The following is a 12,987-nucleotide window of genomic DNA, read 5'->3' as shown; positions in this document are numbered from 1 at the left end:
ATTGTAATTTACAATAACTGAATATACATTCTTTAATTTCCAAGTGATTTTTTGATAAGGAGTGAATTACTCAACTGTGTTTTTGTACTTTGTTTAATGCACAATTTATTGGCATTAAGTAGTACTAAACAATCAACATTTTAGATACCTTAAATACTCAATTATATTCAAACTAGAAATATGATTATATACTATTCAGAACTTGATACTGAAATCAGTTTTAAATAGAGCTAACATCATGGATTTAAATTAGATATTTTATCCTTTCATTCTTACTCTAATTCTGATTGTTATTGTCATTTTATTTTATTATTTTTTTAAATGTTTATTTTTGAGACAGAAAGACAGAGCTTCAGTGGGGGAGGGGCAGAGAGCGAGGGAGACACAGAATCCGAAGCAGGTTCCAGGCTCTGAGCTGTCAGCACAGAGCATGACGCAGGGCTGGAACCCACAAACCGTGAGATCATGACCTGAGCCGAAGTCAGACACTTAACGGACTGAGCCACCCAGGCGCCCCTGTTATTCTCATTTTAATTCTTACTTATGTCTTTACAGATCTGTCCTGACAAAGCACAATAACTTTACCCATTTATCCTCATCCTAGGAATTCAAGTTAAAAATATAGCCATCTCATATCTGCGAAGGTTATAGGATCTAGATGATCTGTCTATTCTTTATCAGGAGAGGGCATTCCAACCACATTTATTCATAAACTACTTGGGCTGAGTTCGTTGGCCATTAAGCCAATAGTTTTACCTTCTTACATGGGATTTGCTGCCTTTTTTATATTAAAGTTCACCTTCATATTTTGAAATCTGATGTTCTACATCAAAATGTTTGTTTTTAAGTTTTACATGGCCAAAAGTACCTGATCTTTGGTTCTGTCATTATGATATATGGACCTAGCTTATAGGTGTAATTGGAAATTTGTGTACGTCTTATCAGTATCTCATTATAATTAGTAGGGTCATCTGGAGGTTTTATGTACACGGAGATGAAGGATACAGTCTGCATTGTTAGTACTTTCCTTAGGCCAGTTGGCTAATCCATCATTTTGGAACATATAGTTAAGTTAACCACCCTCTCTCAGTGTGGTTATTGATTGCGAATATCAATTCCTCCTCCATTATCCCCTCCCCCAACAATAAAAATAGTCTTTACCCCCTCACCATGATTTGTCTGCCTAGGAAACATTTACAAATAATCTATTCAGCTAATTCTACGCATACATTATTGTGGATCCCAGCCAGGATTCTAGCTTTTCAAGATGTATTTTACATTCTAAATTTCATCTGAAGTAATGCTTAGTCCCAAACAATGATATAATGGATGAAAATTTTAAGTAGAAGAAAATCTTTTTGGGCAGGAAGCATTTTTAATCTGAAATCATGCCATAACAACAATAACCTACTGTATGTGTATGTAATCAAAATAATGATCATTATTTATGGGGAAAAAGTAAAGCAAAAAAATATTGTATTCGAACTGTAGACTTGTCCTCTATTTTCTTAATTTTGAATAAAGAGTTACATCAGGAAATTGACTGACTAGGTTTGACTTTGTTTTTGTTTTAACTGATAAATGTTGTGATAAGTTTTACAAGACCATGAAATTGTATTGTTGCCAAATGGCATGCTTATGCAAATTCTCCAGAAGCCTTTTTTCCAATGATAATTATAGTTTCCATGTCGTAAGTACCTATTATGTGGCAGGCACTGTGGATAGACTATCTAATTAATTTTTCAGACAACCCCATGAGAAAGGTATTACTATCCCCACATGCAGATGAGAAAACTGAAGATAAGAGAGGTTAAGTAATTTGAAAAAGGCCATTCAGCTAAGTGCCAAAGCCAATATTAAAAGGAAGGTAACTTTGAGTCCAAAGTTGGTAGGGTTGCTTTCTTATATTTTTCTGCCTCTGTATTTTTAATTTTTTTTCTGTCTTTTAAGTCAAAGAGAGATAGGAAGAGGATATGAAGATGAGCATTTTAGCTTTTGGAGATACTTAAAGGCTAGAGTAAAACACATACGCACACACATACGTACTCTAAATGTTGAATTGAAAATATATGCATATCTTTTCTATGTGTTTGTGTATGTGTTTATGTATCGACATACATGTGTAGATAAAAATTATTAAATGTTGGATTTTTAAATGATGATAACTACTTTGAATCAACCATTAAAATATTTACAGCTGAATCTAGGTGTTTACTTGACTATATACTGTTTTGCTTGGACAAAAGTAGATATCTCACAATGCCACAAGAGTGTTTAATGTTTCACTAAAGAAACTAATATATTTTTGAAACAGTGTTGCAGAATTTTATTTTTGATTATAGATCTGTCTGATATTCAGAAACCTTTTTCAGTGTTCTCACTTTGTTCTTTGTTGTAACAAGAGTTCATAAAAAACATATGCTTTACAAAGTGCTGATTAGATCAAGTTGTGTGAAATGGGTAACACCTCAGAAGACAGTACCATATTAGACATCAAAATAACTTCAAAAATTTGGAGAAGTCGCCATCAACAAACAGAATAAAATGATGTTTGCTGACGAGGAAGTAAAAAACAAGAAAAATAAACTGAAAATCATGTATGATTAGTTACTTGTGCCTCTACAGCAGGAAAAATAAGTCCTCAAGATGCCGCTAATGTAATGTGGCCACTACAAAAGTGTGTGCAGACCTTGTGCATATTAACAAGGGCATTTGGGGTGCAGGGTGAAGGTAGTGTCCTTGCAATCTCAGTTACCTGTCAGAAATGACCTCTTCCTAGCTCCTGGTGATGATTGTACTGACACCAACACAGGACTCTCCACTGTGAAAATTCCATGGAAACACAGTTCAGCAGAATATCATTACTTCTCTCTATTATTAGCAAATGGAATTTGAAATTATTTTATGATTCTAATCTTGGTGGCTGAAAAAAAAGAAAGGAAACAGAAAGCTCTCTTTTGCCATCATGTAAATGTTAGTAATCATATTAATGATGCTAATAGTAGCCACACTTAATACAAACATTATTCATTACAAAATAAAAGGATCACCTCAGTAAACTTCAGCTGAGGTTTCAAGAGAGTCATTTCCTAATGTCACAATCTGGTAGGTGTTGGTGTTGGGACTCAACACAGAGGTGTTTGGTCTACAGCGCCTACATCTCAAATTTCTCCTTCTGCCACTGGCTTCTCGAAAAGCTCCTCAAATCCATTCTTTCTGTGGCAGAGAAACTCGAGTTACCTGGCTTCCTTCAGTTAAGATCTTTTGGACCTTGGGGCCCTCTACTGTTCCCAAGTGACTCTCTCCTGCTGCTTTATACTCTCCATCCCAGCTCCTCTGTGTACGTTCTGCCTTCCACTGGTGTCTTCCTCCTATTGGAATATGTCCCTAAAATTGCAGGAGAGATTTGCTTCTGCCCACTAGATTTGTACCCTCCCGCAAAACTGAGGAGGGAAACTATCCCTTCTGCCACTGGGTTTTTCCTCCTTCTTACCATTCTCCTTCATCCTGATACTATGTCACCTTTTCATAAAAAAATATTTTGTCTTTTTTTTTTCCTGAAATGACTTATTTTAACCAATAAATAAAAGTATATGCTTAAGAAATCAAAGAACCCAAGAATTACATGGAAAACCAAATTCTTGAAGTCTTGGGAAGTGATGGCACTGGATAAAAAATTAAATATAAGATCTAAAGGGCAAAGATACAGAGGGCAAATAAATAAATATGGATGGTGATGGCTGATTCTATTTGCATTGAGGATATGCAGGACATAAAAAGCTAAAATTAATTAGTGCCTGAAGCTTGGCTGGATGCTAGGGAGAAAACCAAAGCTCTTGCCTTCACAGAGTCTGGGAGGATCCAACATCAGTGAGAAGTAATTAGAATGAAGAGTAACAAATACTACGACAATGGCCAGCAGAGAATAATAATGGTGCCTATGGAGGGATATCTATTTATCCTCAGGGATTATAGGGGAAAATTCCTTTGATAAATGATATTTGAGTCAAATATTTTGCTGAACAACTTCAAAAACCATGGAGCTGATCCAGCTGGCTCACCGATCTCTTAGTTATTTGGCTTCTTCATGACTGATGGTAAAAATACAAAGCTTGAAAAACTCTTGATTGTGATATGAAGAAGTTAGAGTAGGAAATATAAAGATTATTAATAATAATTATAATTATGATAATGATAAGGTGTTTGAAAGTTCTAACTTCAGTCCAGCATTATCTTTCTGCATGACTCAATAACTACAAATGGCTCTTGAGTACTATCTGGATAAGAGTAAAAAATTGAATACTCTCTCTAAGGCTGCTTATCCTTCCATTAGGAAAACGGGTTTTGAAAAACCAGAAGGATTTCTCCTCTTCCTCCTCTTCTCTCCTATGCATGACACTTATGCACCACCCTTGATCTCATTACTGGAAACTTCTTTCCCCCTAACATAAGCCTATGGTTCCAAATTGAGATCAATAGCTCAGGCATCTTTTTAATGCTGTAGGTCTGTAGTTCCAATCGCCTCTTCCACATCTCTAAGGCATATCTCCCACAAACTGAGCATGTTCAAAACTGTATGAATCATTGCTCTGTCCTCAAACCCATTTGATTCATGCCTCTTTTCACTCCCAACATGCCATCAAGGACAGCTATTATTTGTGTTTCTTTTAAACAGCTGTTGATGACTGGCTTTATCCAGTATCACCTTTTTCCCCCCTTTAGTTTCACTGGTCTTTCAATTTCATGAACACATCATTGTTATCATTCTTTTTTTCCAGGCCCCACAAACATGCTTTTACTCCAAAACTTTTTCTGCCCAAACTATTCCTTACACCTATGAATTCCTATTCAGTCCTCAAGTCTGTTTAGACATCACGTGTCCCAAAAAGTTTTCACTGATACCCAGAGTTTGTATTAGAATTGCATTTCCATCCATTCATTTAAAAATATTTATCAACCTCATATATGTTCTAGGTGCTGTTAACTTCTTAATGAGTGTCATAAGGACAGCACACAAAAAGGACAGGTCTGGAAAGTAGAAGAATGTCCATAAGACATGCCAAATAAGTATTTGTAGGATGAATAGTTAGGTTACCAAGAAATTAGCCAGGCTGAGAAGACAAGTGAGAGCATTTTAAGCAGAGATGACAATATGAGTAAATTACAAAAATATAACATGTTTGAGGGTGGAGAACTGGCTGTGTAGTTTAATAAGCAGCAGATGGGCTTCTTCATGGATAAAGAGAAGTTTATAGCAAGCATACTCTATACTTATCAAGTACATTGATTGAACAAGAGGAAGAGAGTTGGGGCAGTAACTAGAAAGCTATCTGAAAATAAGGAGTGGTAGCTTTACATTTTTTTCTGCAAAATTTTGAGAGATATCCAATTTGGAGGGGACTATACATTAAATGCAAGAAAAAGAGGATTTAATTCATGAAGAAAATCACAATTGTGGCAAGAAGAGAAGGAAACTAGAGCCTGGACAGAAGGGCCAGGAACAGAAGAAGGAAAATATTGATGAAACTAGAGGAAAATTAAGGATTTTGTCATTATTTTTATTGGTTGCCTGAAAATAAGGACACAGAAAATTACTTTTTCAGAAATTTCAATATCTCTATGAAGAAAACATTGTTGTTGGCTAAGAGTTGGAAAGGAAAACATAAGGAGAATGATAAAATTTTGGAATAGCCAAGACAGGAAAGAGAATGAGGCTGGAACTTGAAATCAGTGGAGAAATCTCTATTGTGCCAGTCGATCCTGGAGTGAGTCTTTCCACTTTAAACCCCACCACCATATATCAAGAGCTTCCTGGGGGTAATACAGATGTTTCAGTGGTGGGACCATCCAATCAAGTTCAAAAGATACCTTTATCAGAGCCCATAACTGTTCGCCTTAGTCCTTTCTCGGAAAACCTTGCCTTTCTTTTACGCGACACTGCTCTTATAAATCCCCTGGGAAGAGATCTACTTTCTAAATTAGGAGATGTTGAATTGGTCTCTCAAAATCTGACTCCTAGATTAGATTTACAAGAAACTCCATTAGCCAATCCAGGTTTAGTAATCTATATTGATGGCTCTTATGCCAAAAATTCTGAAGGGAAATATCAAGCTGCACGTGCTGTAACTACTAAATGTGAATTATGAGAAAATTTAACACAGCTCAGCCTGCAGAATTATTTGCCATCACTCGAGCATGTGAATTAGCAAAAGGCAAAGCTCCAAGTATTTACACTGACAGCAGGTATGCTTTCAGCGTGGTCTGTGACGTTGGTACACTCTGGAAACAGAAAGGATTTTAAACACCAAGTGGCACACCTCTAAAAAAAAAACGAATCTCAGGTTGCTGATCTCCTCTGTGCACTGCTATTACCTTCACAAAATGCTACAATTAAAACTGAGGCTCGTACCCACTGGTCAGACCCCGAATATCAGGGAAATGCTATGGATGACTTTCATGAGAAGGCTGCTATTCAAGAAATTCTTGATGCGTCAAAATTCTGTAATTTAACTGAACTTCATAAGGGGTTCCTGGGTGGCTCAGTTGGTTAAGCATTCGACTTTGGCTCAGGTCATGATCTCATGGTTCATGGGTTTGAGCCCCGTGTCAGGTTCTGTGCTGACAGCTCAGAGCCTGGAACGTGCTTGGGATTCTGCATCTCCCTCTGCCCCTCCTCTGTCCCTCCTCTGTCCTTGCTTTGTCTTTGTCTCTTTCTCTCTCTCTCAAAAATAAACATTAAAAAATTTAACTGAACTTCATAAGATAGATCAAATCAGGTTCCTTCTGACAACTTGTATAACAGATGAAAAATTGTGTCAGATATTGAAAAACAAAATGGCACCAAGAAGGATGCAGAATGAAAAAAAAAAAAAAAAAAAAAGGCCAAATGGCTGTCTGTTGCTTCCTGAATCTCTCGAATTGCCACTCTTATGAGCATTTCACAAGACAACCCACCATGGAATTAACAATATGACTCAAATTATAAAAATATTCGTGAGATGATTGTTTTAAACTGGCACAACAGGTTTATAATCAACGTTTAACCTATCAGCTACAAACCACAAATAAAAGTATGAAAGCAACTCCAGGGGTTGCTCTCTTACCATCAGAACCATTTGAACATTTGCCATTGGAATTCATTCAGTTGCCTCCTAATAGAAGATATCGGCATGTACTTGTAATGGTGTGTCTGTTTTCTAGATGGATAGAAGCTTTCCCTGTCAGAAAGCTGATGCTGCTACTGTAGCAAAGAAATTATTAGAAAATGTTTTCCCACTATGGGGAACTCCAGGCAAAATTTCAAGTGTTCAATGAACTCACGTTACTGAACAAGACATAAAACAGTTCAACAGGGTTATTCAGACATTGTGGCACTAACATTGTCCCTGTCATCTTCAGTCTTCAGGGAAAGCTGAACATACTAACGGTATTTTGAAACTGAAATTAGCAAAATTGACTGAAAACACTGAATTATCATGGCCTAAAATGCTCCTGTTACCCCTTATGACTTTAAGGTCAACACCTTTTGGGAAACATGCACTGACACTGTATGAAATCATCACTGGGTGACCCTTGCCATTGACGACAGAACCCCCTACATAACCTGCCTTTGTGAATTCTGATATGACCCAATACTGTAAAGCACTAATACAATATTCAAAAGTTTATTTTCAACAGGTCAAGGAGGCTTTCAGAGATCCTCCACCTGTTGGGGACTTTATACCCTGCACACTGGAACCTGGAGACTAGCTGCTCTGGAAAAGACATCAGTGAAAAATAGCACTTGAGCCTTGATGGGAAGGGCCCTACCAGGTGTTTTTGTTTGTTTTTTACTTGTCACACAGAAGTTAAATTACAGGGGTCATATGACCTTGTCCATGTCTCTCAATTAAACAGAGCTTCCTTGGACACTGGACTTGCCACCTCACAGGTGACTTGACATTAAAAAAAAAAAAAAAAGTTTTCCCCTGAATCAAACAATAGCACAATTCAGACAGCATCTGCCTAAGATCATGGAACAAGATTCTGCAGAATTCTTCTTTCATTTCTAGGACTGAATTTTATAAAAATTATTGTGTTATTATCGTTATGCCAAGTAACTCAAAATGTTTAAACTTATGTTTCTCTTTTCGTTAAGAATTCTTTACACCTAGACTGAACACTCACTGAAGTCCACCATTCAATGAATAGCTTTTTTACCAGTCAAAATGATAGTTGGTCATTTAAATGTTCAAGAAGACTCCCAATTAATATTATAGCCAGCTCCTAAACATGTTTGGATGACTAATTCAGGAATATGGCTTTCTGGAAAGGCCTGTTGTACTTCTCCTGGCCATTCAACTTTATGGCTGACTAATCTGGTATTGGAAAGAAGCCTTAGAGGTCAAGGCATGGACAATAACCACTGTCAACTTCATTGCTGGTAACCTGTCCCTGTAGAGAACCTTAATGGTACTGAACCTGATTTGGGGCATGTTCCAGACTCACTCTGTAATCAAACCCTTTGGTTTGACTCAGATAAAGGAGACCAGATTCCTATATATAATGACACAGATTTACAGTTAGATAATGATAAAACATTTAATTAAACTGTCTAAGAAATTACTGAAGCTGTACACTGGTTCAGTGAAAAAAAAAAAAAAACAGTAGGTAAATAGAATGTCTCCATAATGCCTCTAATATATAAAGTAAATAACAGTTTCAATTACTGGAGAGACCAATATTCAGGGTACGTTTAGAAAAAAAAAAAACAACAATCACTTATCAACAATATGATACATGGACTGATTAACCAAATTGATAGAAATGCTGTTTTTTAATTTTGTCCCAGTTCACATTTAAACCACAGCTACTTAAAAGGGGAGTGTGCTGATGCCTACATGACAAAGAATAACCATGATGTCTACCTTTCCTGGATTGGTGGGTCATGGGATCCACCCTAACCCTCTCTCTTGACAATACGGGTTTATTAAAAAACAAAAACAAAAGAAACAAAACACAAACAAACAGAACCGAGAAACCAAAAAAAAAAAAAAAAAAAAAACCCAAAAAAAACCCAACAATACTGGGTTATTGACCCTTGGGAGTAAGATATCCAAAGTTCTCCTACCCAAATGGACCCTGTAGTTTAGATTATCTTGCACACCAGATGACTAAGAGATGACTCCTTGAATGCTGGCTAGATTCTAAATTTTGGATTACTTGTACCTACAGTGACTCCTCACAAGTGAGAGTCTCATGAGCTTCCAAATCCTGGTATTCAAAAAAGCTCTGGTCTCCCTACGTTTGTCAGAAGGCTTTTTCTTCATTTAGGAGTTAATGAATTAGAAAAAAAAACGCCTATTATTATTTTTTTAACTATCGAAAAAAAACTTTAATGATACCCTCAATACTCTTCAAGCAGTACACACTCAAAGAAATGGTTTATCTTCAGTGGTACTGTGACACAGGAGAGTCCTTGATATCCTTACTGCTCAACAAAGAGATACCTGTGCCATAATTGGTGAAAAATGTTTCTATGTTGACAAATCAGGAATTGTTACTCAAAATCTAAAGGACCTTAAAGACCAGAGAAAAATTTTTCATCAGATAAGTGATACCTCTTCCAAAGACTGGTTCATTTTGTTTAGCCTTGGCTCCTGATAATCTCTGGTCTGGGAAATTTTTTTAATCCTTGGCGAGTGCTCTCCTTATACTCATTGTATTAACCTCTCCAGTGCTTTGTGTACTCGAGGGTTTTAAATGCCTGTCGGTAGCCACTTCCACACCAGATGGTATCTATCCATAAGGACCAGGCAACTGCATGAAGTCCGCATTAACTACACAAATGATGAAGACGGTGACTACATGGCCCTCCAGCCTGGGCCTCCGACTGATCAGATGGAAACAGCTAATATGTCAGTCTTCAGCCTGACCACATCAAGTATGGCAACTGAGAACAATGCTACCGGTTGATCATGCACTCAGCCTACTGAGAACTTGACCAAAAGGGGAAAATTGTTAAAATTAAATACAAACGAAGAGCACACTTAAACATTTCCTAAGCAGACAAAACCAGTTAGTCAGACAAGTGAAGCTTAATTTAGCTTATTTTGCAAGACAAATGAAGTTAACTTGACCTGGGTCTCTTCTTGCTTATGCCTCTGAAACATAAGCGTTTGTAACTTAAATAGTCCCCCAAAATTGATATGAAGTAACCACTAACCAATTCCCTTTCAATTTAGAAAATTCTAATATTGTAACCAATTGCTGGAAAAAATAAACTCTCACTGCCTTCACACTATAAAAGCTGCCTTATAACAATATACCTGTGAGCCTCAACCATGTTTTGGTTTGCATGCTCCCAGTCTGCCAACTGTCATTTTGGTGTGTACACAATCAACTTGTACTAATTGCTGCTTATGTGATTCGTTGGTTTTGTTTCTGTCTATTATGAACTTTGGACAGGGAATAATAAATTCCCTGAGTTTAGGACTCAGAAAATAGATGATTACAAATGATTCCTAAATTTCTCTTCCATCATCACTTTTGTTATTGGCAGGGCTTTTACAGTCTTCTGTGGTCTATTTTAGTGATTGGTGCAAATGGAAACTATACAAATGCTTTCATAGAAGTCTGAGCTAAATTAAAGCTAACACATGCATGATCAAAAAGGAGAGTTAATGCGAAAAGTGTAGTGTAGATTCCATCTATCTTCCTTTCTAAAAGTGGCAGAAAGTACTATAAGGTAATGCATTTGTGGTCAGAATTCTATTAGTCCATTAAACATGAGTCATAGTTTTCTTTCAGCACATCTTAATTTTCAACCCAAATATTTTTCTGAAAGCTAGGTATGTGTTTTGAAGAAAATGAAGTTTGTTTTATTCATGGTTGGGAGATTTACATGTACTATATGATTGACACAGAAAGAAATATTATGTTGAACAATTTTATGGCAGACATGCCCAAGGCAATTCAGATGGGAGAATTAATAACAACGCAAGCAAAAGAAATTCCTTATTAAAATTTTGTTAAATGGGAGTATAATTCATTAAAGATTATATCATTATAAAAATCCATCATGCCAGTGGGGACTTCTATGGCCTTGCTTGGTAAATTTTACATGATTTTTATGTCCTGAAATTGTGTAAAGTTAAACTTACTTGTGCCCTCAAATGTTAAGATTTTTTATGGAGCACCAAAATAACTAACACAAAGTCTTATAACCATGTTGAATTCCTCAGGCATTCTAACATTTCAAAGAAAAAAAATAAAATCATATTCAAAGTTCTTTACAAAGCATTCCTCTGATAATAAGATGAACGTATTTGCACTAGGAAATTTGGAATATAAATGCAACCTCTTGATTTCAATTGTAGTTTCTCCTATATCTTAATATGCATGTTTTTCCATAGTTGACATCTTACCAAATGTAGCAAATATGAATTTTACATTCATGGGAACTCAAGTGTGAAATAATTGTATATACATATTTTTTATTTCTTTCTAACAGACTTTCACTTCTAACTCTAGCCTCTATTCTGCCTGATGACAGAAAGCTTATATAGTTATTTCAGGCTGATACTTGGTCCCTTTTGGGTAAGACAAGTCAATTTCTTTTTCAATAGGCTAGCATCTAACTTCCCTTGGCCTTCCAAACTATTGGTCTGGTGAGAACTAGGGAGGGTGTCCATATTCTTTCTGGAAAACTATTAAGATATAACCCATTCCGTGTTAGGTCTTGTTTCACCAGGGGAGAGAGATTCTATGAATTTTATAATATAGTACATCATACCCATTCCATTTTAAACTGAATAGGAAAAACAACTCATTGCTTCTCGATCCCAGTTCAAGAGACTTTCCATAAGATGGCCCCAGATACATACAAAGTGGTACTCTAGTAAGCCTTGTCCACTGTATTCTTCCTTGTTGGAAGGTAAGACGGTAATATGGAGGTAATATGGAGACATTGCTAGTAATTGATGCCCTCTTTTAACTTCAGATGGTGCATGCTACATACAGACAATAGCCTCAGGTATGCTGCCCCTGAGAGTTTCAGCCTGAATAGCTAGCTACCTTCTACTTTCTGATTACAAAACTTAAAATTTTGGCCACTTCATTGGGGATACATATCTTCTTTATGGAATAATTCTGGTGTTTCTAGCTATCTATCTTCTTGGCCCAGTTTCATGTCTTTACTTCTTTCTACCACTTTAAGGCTCCTTCTTCTCCAGCCCAGAAGTTGATCAAGTCTGAAATGAGGAATTTGAGTTTTTCCATTATTTACTATTAATTGCACAAAATCTACATTTGGCTTCCTTCAGGGTTTAGCTACTTTCATTTTTAAAATACTCATGGTATCAATTCAAAAATCACAGCTTTCAAAAAAATGTGACCCTGCTATATCTGTAAAGACTATTTTATGTTATCTTTTGAGATATTGCATGCTTTTAATTCAATGAGAGAATAAGCTCAAGAAATGGTTTTGATAGTGAAGGTACAATGAGGTCATTTGGGTAGAAACAAAAATAGCAGTTAGTATTTTCAATATATATTAAGCATATGTAAGATTTCACATCTGCTTTTCCTCGCTTGACATTATAAGATGAAAAATCCCTCATATTATTATCATGTCTCTTTAAATACATTCGTAAGATATTTTTGAAATAATAACTGAATCAGGCACCCCTTTTGCACCACTTCATATTCTTTCTGCCTCAACTGCACTTGTTTCCCAAATGTAAGGGTTCTAATAAACTTTATAAAAGCACAAACTCACAGTGCCTCACATGATGCTCTCACCCTGTGCCTGCCATTCTCAGGCTTCTCTATTTATGATAATGACAGACTCTACTTGGCACTCATGATAGGAGTGGACATAGTACAATATCGAAGCTGGATTGTCCACCAATGCAGTGGCAATGAGGACTTAATTGCTGGTGGTCAGTGAGGTTGTGATAAGCTTTGACATGCAGTGACATCATAATTACTGTGCTTTTGCCTGAGGTT

At 36.3% G+C, this 12,987-nt stretch overlaps 1 long non-coding RNA gene across 1 annotated transcript; it reads right to left on the bottom strand.

The window, feature by feature from the left end:
- Window positions 1-2,755: 2,755 nt before the first annotated feature.
- Window positions 2,756-12,910, bottom strand: LOC122213231. Its single transcript, XR_006199452.1, has 2 exons — window positions 12,758-12,910; window positions 2,756-2,871 (listed from the first exon to the last, which is right to left on the bottom strand). It is a non-coding gene; the product is annotated as an uncharacterized LOC122213231 (long non-coding RNA).
- Between the last annotated feature and the right edge of the window lie 77 nt (window positions 12,911-12,987).

The sequence above is a fragment of the Panthera leo genome, chromosome A1, assembly GCF_018350215.1.
Source record: "Panthera leo isolate Ple1 chromosome A1, P.leo_Ple1_pat1.1, whole genome shotgun sequence".
Classification (NCBI taxonomy): domain Eukaryota; kingdom Metazoa; phylum Chordata; class Mammalia; order Carnivora; family Felidae; genus Panthera; species Panthera leo.
The sequence above is the reverse complement of the archived record's forward strand: the minus strand, read 5'-3'. Positions and strand labels throughout refer to the sequence as shown.